At 44.5% G+C, this 14,402-nt stretch overlaps 1 protein-coding gene across 10 annotated transcripts in view; it reads left to right on the top strand.

The window, feature by feature from the left end:
* LOC143855157 (uncharacterized) overlaps window positions 1-14,402 on the top strand; it is a 30,984-nt gene that overhangs the window by 5,861 nt on the left and 10,721 nt on the right. The gene's annotated exons all lie outside the window — the stretch shown is intronic.

The raw sequence follows: 14,402 nt of genomic DNA, 5'->3' as shown, positions 1-14,402 counted from the left end.
TTCGCCACCGGCGGTCCAAAGTACTGCCGGAGGTATTTACTGTCTAGTAAAGCTTCCACATCAACTAAAGGAAATCATGGCGGGAAGGAGATGTCGTAATTTCTTTCGGATGGTTCTCCAACCATTGTTGAGAGAAGGGAGTTACAAGCTTGCAGTAGTTGCAGATGGTTCGAGTGGGATGGGAGAGAAGAACCCAACTTACATCTATAGACATAAATAAGTTGGCGACGGTTCGGGCTTACCGCCTCCTGGAACGGCACATCATAATATGGTGCCCTTTCCAATCAGGCATTAATTCGCCATAGGTACGCCACCGATATAAGGTATATACGCCACCGGTACGCTATGTTGGCGCCATAATTACCCGCTGACGCACTACACGAGGATTCTTTTGGTTTGACTGATTGATTGTGGATTGAACCGATAGGATGGTGGCGCCTTTCTTGACATTTGTTTGGTTTGCATTTCAAATTTTCCTTTGAACCCAGACTCATTTGGGTTCGTTGAAATCTTGTCTGTCGCCAATATGCATGTCGGATACATGACACTTGGACATCGAATTGGAACGGTGGCGTCTTTTAGTGTTATCCACCATTTTATTCATTCGAACTCTTTCTTATCATCTCTACCGTATATTTCGGTGGTGTGCCATTTTTTTTTTTGGAAGGTAACTATTTCATTTCATATGTATAACTGTACATATAAACACATGGGACAAGCTGTCCCTGTGGTATACAAAAACAAAGACAATTCAAAAAACCCCCATGGCTTCGTTAAAAGGTATCTCCATATTCGGACGTATTGCACCCTCGTTTGCTAATATGTCCGCCATGGAATTCGCCGTCCGTCTCCTGTGCCTTAATGAAGGTCAGAGGTCTCGAATAAGATCCCTCATCTCTTCCACTGAATTCGCTAACCGCCATGGCCCAGCGCGTTTGTTCCCAGCCCATGCAATGACATTTGTGGAGTCCCCTTCCACAATCAAAGGACCCTATTATGAGACTTGAACCACCTCAAACCGAATAGCAAGGATTTTGCCTCCGCCTCATAGGCATCACAAAATCCAGCCGGCCCTGAGTAAGTCATGATAGTGACGCCATTCGCCTCCCGCACAACACCCCCAATTCCGCCCAGGCCTGGGTTCCCCAGTGAGCTCCCGTCAAAATTTAATTTAAAATATCCGGTCGGAGGAGCACTCCATCTATGACATATGGAGCGTGCTACTTTGCTTTCAGAGAACACAATTAGGCCCTTACGTAATACCTGATCAACTGAATAAGAGAGTTCCCCCTTGCATTTAGCCCACTGGATGATGGCAATCTTGTTGGTAAGAGAGATATGAGAGGCCGCCCTGGATTTGCCATTAAAAACTCTATTGTTCCTTTCAAGCCAAATAAACCAAATAATGGCATAGGGAACAGAGGACCACATTGCTTCGCCTATACAACCCTTGTAAGCTCCACCCCAACTCTTCATAATTTCTGAAATACTATTAAAAGCTACCCAGGCCATTCCACAAAATCTCATTATGTCCATCCAGATAGATAACGAGAAAGGACACAATAGAAGAACGTGATCCAGAGACTCCGAGTTCTTTCGGCATAAAACGCACCAGCTAATTAGGTGAACCTGCCTTCTCTGTAATCTCTCACATGTATTTATACAACGGTGTGAGACCGCCCAAGCAAACGCCGCAATACGTGGAGGGATATGTGATTTCCAAAAATTCCGCCACCGAGTGGTATTGGATGGACCCTCGTCCAGCTTTTGAAAAAAAGATTTCACTGAAAGGGATCCCTCAGAATCCGGGGTCCAGATCCACGCATCTTTCACATTAACAGACAGATAAGCGTTAGCCAAGGACTCTAGGAGCGCCGTGAAGCTATCAATCTCGTTATCCTTGAGATTTCTGCTCAATCGAATATCCTAGAAGCACTCATCAATGTCAGGATTGCGGGTCAAGTAGTCTGATATTTTAGCATCGCGGTCCGATGCGATTCTATAAAGAGTAGGATAAGCATCGCGAAGAGTTGTCTCACCAAGACATATATCAGACAAGAACCGCACAGAATCTTCGATTCCCACCTTGAACCTGACGTGTCTGCTAAACTGATCCCACACCGAGTGAATGGAACGCCAAGCCCCTGAACCTTTTCTCCCCGAGGGGGCACCGCATACCCAATCACCCCATCCTCGCCTGTATTTATCCCCAATAATACCATGCCATAAGGCATCCTTCTCAGTCCCAAATCTCCATAACCATTTTCCCATTAAGGATTTGTTACGTAATCTGATCTTCCCTATCCTGAGGCCCCCATTTTTCTTAGATTGGCACACCGTTGACCACTTTAATAAATGCCTCAGCCTTTTCTTTTCCCCCTCGCTACCTTCCCAAAGAAAGTTACGTTGGATTTTTTCTATCCGAGACGCCACCTTTATAGGAATTTTAAACATTGACATATAATAAACCAGCATATTGGCTAAAGCCGCTTTGATAATGGTGATCCTCCCTCCAAAAGATAGGTATCTCTTCTTCCAGGTGGCTAACTTTCTCTCAATTCTTTCAATTATGGAATCCCACATTCCTACTTTCGGAACACCAAAGCCCAACGGCAACCCCAGATAGGTTATTGGAAAGGAACTTACGGAGCAGCCTAGAATATTTGCATGTCCCATCACATTCTCAGGTGACAGATTTATTCTGGCTATTACACTCTTCGATAAATTGATTTTAAGCCCCGTCACCATTTCAAACCAGCGGAAAAGCCTCTTCAAGTTCCCCATAAATTGATGCCCCTCCCGTAACAGCACCAAAGTATCATCTGCGAACTGAAGATGAGAAATAGGGGAAGAATCCTTACTTGCCAAGAGACCCTTCGATAACCCTTTTCTTTCAGCCAAAGAAATCAGTTTACTGAGAGCTTCAACAATCACGATGAACAAGTAGGGGGACAGTGGATCACCTTGCCGAAGACCACGAGAACTTCTGAAAAAACCACAGGGAGAACCATTCACCAGGATAGAGAAAGAAGCCGATGAAACGCACCCCCTTATCCAAGTTCGGGAAACGCACCCCCTTATCCAAGTTCGCCATTTCGCTCCGAAACCCATTCTCTCCAAAATATAATCCAGCACTCCCCATTCAACATGATCATAGGCATTTTCCATATCAATTCTAGCTACAATTCCACTCTCGCCCTTCCTCTTCATAGAATCAAGGACTTCATTAGCTATTAAGACCCCATCCAAAATCTGTCTCCTATGCACAGAAGCCCCCTTAAACTTCGATATAACCTGATCCATAACAATACTCATGCTTCTCGCTAACACCTTCGCTAGCAGTTTATACAAACTATGCACAAGGCTAATCGGACGAAAGTAGTTTAGCTCAATAGCCCCCTCTTTCTTCGGGATAAGAATAATGAAAGTTGTGTTAACTTCTTTGTTTAGAACGCCACTCAGATGGAACGCGGTAAAAAAACGCCATACCTCCGATTTAAACAAATCCCAATATCGAATATAGAATCCAATCGGAAAACCGTCCGACCCTGGGGCCTTATCCTTCTTTAGCGAGTGCAGAGCCAACTCGATTTCTTCCATGGTAAAGTCCTTTTCCAGCCCATCACGGGTATTTTCACAGATTCGGTTAAACACCACACCCCCCAGCGTCGGTCTCCAATCGGCAGAAGAAATGTATAATTTCGTGTAGAAGTCCAAATTGGAATTGGATATACTTCTCTTTCCCTCAAACAAACTACCATCAATCAACAAACAATTGATGGAATTCCCCTTCGCCAAGCGTTTGCCATCCTATGAAAGAACTTGGCATTTTTATTCCCTTCCTTCAGCCAAGTCACGCGCGATTTTTGTCTCCAAGATATCTCCTCCCTTCGAATGATTTCCTCGAATTCCACCAATAATTCCGCCCTTTTTTGACGATCAGCCTCATCAATAGAGCCATTCGATTCACGACTCTATAACTGCTCCAACCCCGAAAGGATCTCCTCTTTCCGGAACTCCTTGGCATGATGCTCCTGAGACGCCCCAACTTTAATCTTTTCCTTCAGAAATCTGAGTTTCTTACAGAATACAAAACCCTCCATCCATTGAAACACCCCGCATTCCACCAATCCGCTACTTTCCCATCGAAAGTTTGATTCTCACACAAAGCCATATCCAGCTTGAAGGGGACAGGACCAGCAGGAGACTCGAACAATTCCAAAAGTATCGAGTTATGGTCAGATATCGGCCGAGGCAAGTGTCACGGGCCAAATATTCTAGCAGCGGAATAACCCGTGCGGCGCCCTAACACGCACAAATGCTAGGGCAAGCCTTCAATCGTGCAAGGCTTTAAAGGCCCTACATGCCAACACCCCTTGATGCTTCGAATGAGCACACAAACTCTAAGCTGTTCAACAGGCTACTTGGCTCAGATCTTGGCATGCGCTTCTAGATACCCACACTCATGATCAGCCTACATCACGAGTACATCGAACATAAGGCCTTGGGGCCTAATGCAAAGTCCATCGAGTACGAGGCATGACGATGCCACGCACCAATCCGCCATGTGCTGGGGCTTGGTCATCCAAGGAGCAAGATGCCCCACGGACTGATCCGCAAGGTGTACACCTCGCGAGGGCAACCGAAGTCGCCCCGGCCCGAACCGATGAAAGACCTAGAGAATGGCCTACCCACCAGACGTACCGCAGTGCTGAAGGGCAAACAGTATACGTAGCCTCCAGCACCGGTCCGTACGCGCAATGCATGTGGGAACCCAACCCAACATACACTGTCTTTGGCCCCCATCCTGGACCAAAGAAACTGGAGCATCCCTATGGATAGCTCGCAGTCCGCACCCAAAGCTCCCTTAGGGCATGCCTACGAGTTGAAGTATGGTTTCCTACTGTGTGCAACAGATGCACAAGCAAGTCCTCTTGCAACCCATGAGCAAGCCACCAAGGCTCCTGCCCACACCTGCTGGGCCTAACGGGGGAGGAGTCAGTAAGTCACGGGGTCAACTTCTCCTATAGAGTTTGGCCAACCAACCAGCTTAGCGGCGAGTGGCGACCAAAGGTGCTATAAACAATGCATTTCCAAGACGCAACGAGACGAGACGGGATGGATTTTAATACCGGTTGTGTCCTGAACTGTTTCCCCGTGACACTCCTCCACCTGATAACGTCGACGCTCTCGTCGACACTGAACGCTCTGTGAAGCTCAGTTCCACAATAACAATGACTTCTCAATCTTGAAAACAGCTGCCACCGGTACTTCGACAATCAGCGTATTCTGACTTCTACTGCATACCACACTGCCTCAAGTTCTGCCAATCACTGCACTATAGCTCTGCTGGAGTTATCTTCAACAACGTTGGTTTTCTCGGACTCCATCAAACTAGGCGAAGGTTTTCTGACGATGCCTACAAACGCTGTGGATGACGTGCCATCACTTTCGGCACGGAAGGTTATGGCTCACCTACAACCGGATGACGTGCCACCACTTTCGGCACGGAAGGTTTTGGTTCACTTACAACCGGGTAGCGTGCCATCACTTTCAGCACGGAAGGTTTTGGCTCACCTACAATCGGATAACGTGCCATCACTTTCGGCACGGAAGGTTTTGGCTCACCTACAACCGGATAACGTGCCATCACTTTCACCACGGAAGGTTTTGGTTCACCTACAACCGGATAACACGCCATAACTTTCGGCATAGAAGGTTTTGGCTCACCTACAACCGGACAACGTGCCATCACTTTCGGCACGGAAGGTTTTGGCTCACCTACAACCGGATAACGTGCCAACACTTTCGGCACGGAAGGTTTTGGCTCACCTACAACCGGATAGCGTGCCATCACTTTCGGTATGGAAGGTTTTGGCTCACCTACAACCGGTGATGATGGTTCTGAGCACTCCACCAAGCTCCATAAGGGCAGAGCGACCAAACTTGAATCCTTCCCTCAAGCAACTCTCAAGTTCCTCCTTAGCTACACTCGAGCTTCCTCTGGAGTGGTCTTCCGAAATGGCCAACTTGCACCGCTTCGTCTCTCCCTGAACGTGCCACCACTTCTGGCACAACACCTGCCTCACTTTCGGCCAAGTGCAGCACTTGCCACCCGCAAAGTGCAAGCCAACCACGGAGTACACAAGCACTCCCAAGCAAAGAGACCACCACATCGGTCTCGCCTCCTCCTGAGGCCAAGAATCCCTTGTTGGGATCAATCAACGCGACGCTTAGTCTTGCCTGCTCTTGTTCAACACTATAGAACTTGATTTGAATAATCAACCCTTATGCCACAAATGGTCTCCTTGGGCACTTGCGGCTAGTACTCACACTGCTAACCACCCAAATATTCCATCATTCAGATTGAGCTGTCCTTTCAATTTCGACAAACAAAGAGATTCTAAAGCAGCAAGAAACACACAAACATACCATGTCGACCCATACCAACACAGTCTGCCCATATGCCATCTGAGCTCACCACATTGTCTCATATCAGCACAGCAAACCCATTATCAAATCTAAGCGGCCTTGGCGTTCGTTCCAAGGTCTTTTTGAGAAGAGCATCACGCATGCTCGATTATAATTGTGAACTGCCATAAAAGTTCTTCAGTCATTGACCAGCCCTTCATCCTGAGCATGTCTGCTAATTCGTCAAACTGGTTATGCCATCACACTGAGCAAGCAAATTCACTTCGATGAGCGCTTTGGTGCCGACACGTTCAACACCTCATCTGATAGGGGAAGGCTTATGCCAGCAGCCAACCCTTTTTTCATAGCAAGCCCTTAAGGCCATATGCTAACACATCAATGCTTAGCCAACACTGCAACGGAGCATTCACAACTCCCCAACTGCCACTTCCGATCTCACACATCGGTGGGTCATTGAAAGATGCCAACCTGTTCGCTGATGGTACTAATCTTTCCAAGCCATCGTGCCTCTGTTGCGCGACTCAAGTAGAATAAGGGAGAGTCCCCCGAAAGGAACATACCCACGCAATTTCAGCTTATCTTCGGCTGACTAATGGACTTTCAAAGTGTTAGATTCAAAGACATCCGCAACTTAGCACTTCCAACTTGGTGTGCTAACATTCAAGCTCTTTCCAACTCCGCCACAACAGAAAGCATTTCCCGTTCCTTTGTGCAAAGCAACATGCACTAGAGATGCACTAATCATAGCTGCAAACATCGCAACTTCCTGCAACTATGCCAGCACAGACACCAACTGTATCATAGCTCCTTGAAAACTCTTGATTCACAACCTGCTCTGATCTGGCACTTGATACCATCTGGCACCAACTCTCAAAGCACACTCTGAATTCATAGCTTGGACATTCTGCTCTGATACCAACTGTCACGGGCCAAATATTCTAGCAGCGGAATAACCCGTGCGGCGCCCCAACACGCACAAATGCTAGGGCAAGCCTTCAATCGTGCAAGGCTTTAAGGGCCCTACACGTCAACACCCCTTGATGCTTCGAATGAGCACACAAACTCTAAGCTGTTCAACAGGCTACTTGGCTCAGATCTTGGCATGCGCTTCTAGATACCCACACTCATGATCAGCCTGCATCACGAGTACATCGAACATAAGGCCTTGGGGCCTAATGCAAAGTCCATCGAGTACGAGGCATGACGATGCCACGTACCAATCCGCCAAGCGCTGGGGCTTGGTCATCCAAGGAGCAAGATGCCCCATGAACTGATCCGCAAGGTGTACACCTCGCGAGGGCAACCGAAGTCGCCCCGGCACGAACCGATGAAAGACCTAGAGAATGGCCTACCCACCAGACGTACCACAGTGCTGAAGGGCAAACAGTATACGTAGCCCCTAGCACCGGTCTGTACGCGCAATGCATGTGGGAACCCAACCCAACATACACTGTCTTTGGCCCCCATCCTCGACCAAAGAAACTGGAGCATCCCTATGGATAGCGCGCAGTCCGCACCCAAAGCTCCCTTAGGGCACGCCTACTTGTTGAAGTATGATTTCCTACTGTGTGCAACAGATGCACAAGCAAGTCCTCTTGCAACCCATGAGCAAGCCACCAAGGCTCATGCCCACACCTGCTGGGCCTAACGGGGGAGGAGTCAGCAAGTCACGGGGTCAACTCCTCCTATAGAGTTTGGCCAACTAACCAGCTTAGCGGCGAGTGGCGACCAAAGGTGCTATAAACAATGCATTTCTACGACGCAACGAGACGAGACGGGATGGATTTTAATACCGGTTGTGTCCTGAACTGTTTCCCCGTGACACAAGGCACGTTGGAAAATATCGAGTTATGATCAGATATCGGCCAAGGCAAGGCACGCTGGAAAATATTCCGATATGACTCCTCCCATTCTCTTGATATAAGAACACGATCTATTCTCGATTGAATCACCCTGTCCTGATTATTGGTCCAAGTGAAGCGGGATCCCTCCAGAGGCAAATCAACAAGCTCGCAATTATTGATGAAGTCAGAAAATCTACGCATACTAGTAGTGATGGACCCAATCCGATTCTTTTCATGGGGAAACCTAATGGTATTAAAATCCCCGCCTAGAATCCACGCTCCTGCCCAACCATTTCTGATTGAATGTAACTCCGCCCATAGGGCATGTCTTTCTCTAGCCCTCGCCGGACCATACACAACCGGTAACATCCATTGATCACCACTCGATATGGAAGATACTCTTAATGATATAGAATATTCATTTCGGTGGCGTGCCATTAATAACGGTGGCGTACCGTATATTCCGGTGGCGTACCATATGTTCAGGTGGCGCAACAAAAATTCTGGTGGCGTACCATAAATTCCGGTGGCGTAACTAAATTCCGGTGGCGTACCTTTTGTTAAATTTACCCAGTTAATCTATTTCTTCTAATGTCTATCTACATGTATCCAGGTATTGAATCTGGTTTGGTTTTTTACCGAATAATTATTCAGTGGATAATCGTGGACATGAACATAACAATTTAAGATTTGTATTAATGTAATGTAATGTAACCACAAGTTCATATCAGATGGATTGGGCCTACATGACTTGAACATAACAATTTAAGATTTGTATTGATTAATCAATCATATACAGTGGGGCTTAATTACGTACTGGGGCTTGAAGGCCAAATTCTATGAAACAAAAATAAAAGTAAACACAAAAAAGAAGGTTGATAGTGTAGCGACTGAAACTCCTATACAACTGGCAAAAAGGTGTTTCCGGATCCTTAGGGAAGAGTTGCAGAGAAGGACTTCTCGCCTCCTTGATAACGAGATCCGGATCCTTAGGGAAGAATTGCAGAGAATGACTTCTCGCCTCCTCGATAACGAGATCCGGGTCCGACGAATCCGAGTGAAGGAAATCACTCGGCAAGGTGTGCCTCAGGAGGAACCTCCGCCTGTGAAGGGCTAGCACCCACCGATGAGGCTTCGAGCCAGGCCTTCAGAACCGCGTTCTCTTCCTCCAGGAGCGCGACCTTCATCTGGAGGTCACACACCTCATTCCCCAGTTGGAGGAACTCGGTGGCAAACTCCAGACCCCGAGTCTTGGCGCATCTCATCGATCGTTGGAATTTTCCAGCAAAGGCTCGAAGGTGCTTTTTGCAGTACATCTCGCACGTGTCCAGGGATGGAGCGCGAGATTTCGAGGAACCTTTCTTCGGCTTCTTTCCGGTCACCAGAGGAGGAAGGGCTGAGAGTTTAGCCTCCGGCAACGAGTCCACCTCCACTATTAAAGCCTCAAAGAGCCCTGGTGTAGAAAGATCGAGGTCTTGCGCCATTGTTGAGAGAAGAGAGTTAGGGACTATTCGAATGGGATGGCAGAGATGAACCCAAGGCACAAATAAATAGACGTAAGGTGATGGTTAGGTTTTACCGCCTCCTGGAACAGCGCCTCATAATGATGGCGTCCTTTCCAATAGGTACGCTACATAGGTGTACAATACAAATAGTTACAACATAGGTACGCCAACGGTACAAAAACTGTGTGCCACCGAAAATTGATAGTACACGCCACCGGTATAATGCAGATACGCCACCGGCACAATACAGATACAAGAAGAATGAATCTGCAAACAGAATGGTCCAAGTACCATGGACCAACAGACGAGGATGATTGACATCATTTCAAAAGGACCAACATACGAGACTCCATCTTGGTCCTGATGGTGTCAGAAGGGTATTGGGGTCTTTTTCCAACCCGATTTTGAAGATTAGCCCTTTTTTGTTTTTATTTTAAAAGGTGCCCGCAATCCGTAATTTCTCTAAACATCAGCCTGCATTCCGTACTTTTCTCTTGTTTTTCTACCCCCAATCTCCAAAGGGATTTGCTAGTGTCCATTGCAAGAGGCATTTCGCAAAAGGTCTGTCGCACGTCAGTGAACCCACACAGGCTTACTTTCCAGCATATTTTGTCTTTTGCGATGGACGCTAGCAAATCCCATTTCCAAAATAAAAATCATGACAAACTACCAAGCAATTTTGGCAAAACAGAAGTTGTCAAGCTTGAGATGAAATTAGCAAAGGATTTCTAGGGACCATCGTAGAGGGCATTTTGCGGAATGGCTGTTGCATGAGAGTGCGGCCACTTCAGATGAATTCCATGAATAAGACAAAATCTGAGCCTATGTGGCTGCACTCTCATGCGACCGAAGTTCAGTGAAATGCCTTCTGCGAAGATCCCTAGCAACACGCAACCCGACCCAACCCAAAACTGACCTCCGTCCTCTAATTTCATATTTATTTTCTTTGCGTTGTATTTTTCTGTTTTGCCTAGGGTGAACTTGAACCAACCCGACTCAACCCAACCCAATTTCGGGTTAGATGGGTTGGGTTAGGGTTGAGAGATTGAGAGGCGGGTTCAGTTAGGATTGACCATCCCCAACCTGAGCCTCGGGTTGGGTTGGGTTAGAGTTGAGGGAATGCTATCTTGGGTTGGGTTAGGGTTGGCCTCCTCGACCCCAGTTGCATGCAGTCCTAATTCTTCCTTTTGTCTATTTTTAGATTTTGTTCCCAGAACGAAGAAAAGGAGAAAAAGAAGACGGAGAAAAGGAGTAGTAAGAGAAGAAAAAGAAATTAAAAAAAAAGGAAAGGAACCCTAATAATCTAGCATGACAAAGAAGAATAGAAAACTAAAAAAATAATAATAAAAAAAGAAGAATGTAAAACTGAATAGGAATTAGCAGAAAAAAGGAAAAAAATAGAAACCCTTTTTAATTTTAAAAGTGCAAAAACAAAACTCATATGAAACAAGGTGGGATTGATGATCTGAGTGAGCAAAGATGGCGCATGATCCTGTAACAAATATGAATGGATGTCTCGCCAAGTAAGATCATAAGTTATACCCAAAATAGCATTTGCACAAGTGAGTTGTCGTATGACATCGAATCACACATTACTGTCAAACAATACAGACACAATCCTAAAATAATGCGCATGCTACTCTGGTAAGAGAGTGACACTACCCTAAGAATGGACCTAATTGGCATCCGGCTATTATAACTATCCGGGAAGAACACTCGCACTATCCTAGAAGGATACAGACACTATCCAACTAAAAGTATATTCAGATAATAACAATCCTTGTGTGTGGATCTAGGAATTTTTTTTATTGGAAAAAAGTTTCCCTAAAAATGAAAATTTAGTGTTCGGTAAACTTATTTAATGCAAATTTTAGAATTTTGGGAAAAAAATTTGCACAAAAAAATAGGGAAAGAAGAAAACTCACATGAACCTATTTTGTCTTTTCCAAGAAGATTAAATTCTTATTTATCAGGCTGTTATTTAGTTTTGCTACATGCATCATTCTTCCTGTCCATCTTCTTCCTCTCCTCCATCTTCCTCCCTAATTGGGACTTTGCTCAAAGCAACCCCTTTCTCTCAAGCCATTCTCTCATGATGAATTGCTCGCAACTTTGTCTTGCTTAGAGTTTCTCCAATGACCTGTTATGACAGCGAACAACATTTATCTCATTGACTGCTGACCAAACCTATCTTTCACGACGACATTTTGTCCTCCTGCCGACGTCTCCACACGCCTCTTCTAAGGAGAAACTTCTTCCCTGCTTCTTTAGGGGTGTCAACAAATTTATTTCAGATGGGATCCACCAATGTCTTAGTCATGATCCATTCAAATCATCCCTTGTCGGTCAGATCAGATTCAGAGTATTCTTCATATCCTACTTGCCATGTCTCAATCACGATCCATTTCAAATTGAACCGTCCATATCAGTGCCCTAATAGGTCCTACTTGCACTGTACATAGAATTCTAATTAAAAGAAGTTTGAATGTTTAGTCTACTATCAGTGTGCCTATACAATTTCACATAAATTAGTCCTTTACCTGTGTCTAATTTGAAGTTCTAAATAAGTAAAATAGTGCTTGTAAACGATAAAAATAATATGAATTGCATATCAGAATATAGTGTAGTTAATAATATCATACAACAATACAATTCTATAATGACCAAATGATGAACAAATAGTATATTCATGATAGCATATATTCACTCATTCTCTACATTTGTTTGAATTATACTACGCAGAGGTGAGTGGCAAGCGGTTGCCGCACAGTGGATTAGAGACTTAGTGTTAATAGTTAGACAAGGAAGAGAAAGCGGTGACTTGAGACTTGAGAGATGAATAATGAAATACTAAAAATAGGAATTATTTGAAAAAAATTGCATATGGCCTTTTTTTACTAAAATACTCCCGAAATAATGCTTATAGTTACAAAAAAAAATTTGAGGGTATTTTCGTAAAATATTATAATAAACTTAGATTTAGGACTGTCCCACGGGTTTGTGTTAGTTGTCTAGATCCAATCGTAAATAATTTCAGATCCTATGATATGGATCTGAAATGTGTCCATGGATTCTACTCATGTGTCTAGATCTTGTTCCTATAAGTTTGGATTTGGATAGTTCATCAGACCGTCTAGATCCATTTACACCCCTACCCTTCTTCCTCAAAGATCTCACTATTCCAGCACAAGATTGGTCCTCCTCTTCTTTGCTCATAGTTTCTTTTCTTTTTCTTATATGCTTAGATTTTGTGTTTTTCTTCCATTTCCTCTTTTGAACCAAAATTCAAGATCTCCATTTTCCGTACGTCTTTCTCACTTAATAAAAGCATGCTTTTTTGTTCTTCTCAGCTTTCTAGTTTTTGTGGCTAGCAAAGCAACGTCTACTATACCTGTGCAAATATGGACTCCTATATTCTTTTGATCAATTTCTTTTCCTTTTCCATTTTGGTCGGATGAGATGGAGGATTTAGATGTTGCGTCAAATGATGATTTTTGTTTGGGTTCTATTTTTTCGTGTTCCAATAGAGAATCATGGTGGACATATTTTTCTTTCCTTATTTCTTCTTAGATGTTTCGAGCCTCGGGATTTCTTTTTCCTTTTAATTTTTTAATGGTTCGTTTGGTTGCACAAAAGCTCGGCAGCCGTCGGAATTTGGTTTGGATTTGGCATGCCATTCCATGTTTGGTTGCCAAAATAGCATTGGACTCCCTTGGATTTCTCCCATGTAATAATTACGTGTATGATTATGTGGATTCCTTGTCCCCTCTAAAAGCAAATCCTTCAAGACTAAAAAATTTTGGTTGAATTTTCTACGGAATGATGCTCTCTCTCTTTCTCTCTCTTTCCTCTATCCTTATATTGGTAATGACACCCCTACTTATTCTCCTACTTTCTGAGGATATGCCGTGCAACCAAACACTGCTTCACTATTCTCCGGGGTAATTCTAGACAAAACAAAATGCTTGTCTCCTCCTGTTTGACTTCTTTTGACTTCATATTCTACTACTACTTTCTGAGCCATCCCGAGCAACCAAACGGAGCATTAAAGTAAGTGATATATCCACCCCTTTTGGTTACTTGGGACACCCAGCGACAGTGTACCATTTGACTGCAGAGAGGTTGATGTACTTCACGCCAGAAGGATTCAATGGGGCTGATTGCCACGTACATTGCTGCTGGGTGTCCCAAGTAATCAAAAGGGTGGATATATCACTTCCCTTTTTAAAATGTTGAGGCATTTGATTGTATTCAATGTCGTGTTTTCTGTTTTTTCTTCTTTTTTTTAATATTTAATTTCAATTTTTTTTTTCTTTTTGGGTTTTTTGCCATTGTTCTTGTTTGTAGTGTCTTTTGATAGTCGTTTCATGGCAACTACAATAATATAGATTTTCTTTTGTATAATATTGATTGCGTTGAGAATTGAGATTCAATGGTAATACACTGAAAACTAGAGAGAAATGTGTTGCCAAGGAATCCCATTCCCGTAGGGTGATTTCTTATCAATTGATTTCAATGGTGAACTTTTTGCCATGAAAACGGCAATAATTGGCTTTGAGAAAAAAAAAGGGTAGATCCTAACAGTGAAATTGCTGCTTCGGGAGAAAGCCGATGTGAGGGT

This window comes from Tasmannia lanceolata, unplaced genomic scaffold (assembly GCF_043159265.1).
Source record: "Tasmannia lanceolata isolate RefF3 unplaced genomic scaffold, GAP_Taslan_0.1 ptg000020l, whole genome shotgun sequence".
In the NCBI taxonomy this organism is placed as follows: Eukaryota; Viridiplantae; Streptophyta; class Magnoliopsida; order Canellales; family Winteraceae; genus Tasmannia; species Tasmannia lanceolata.
This window is presented reverse-complemented; position numbering and strand designations above follow the sequence as displayed.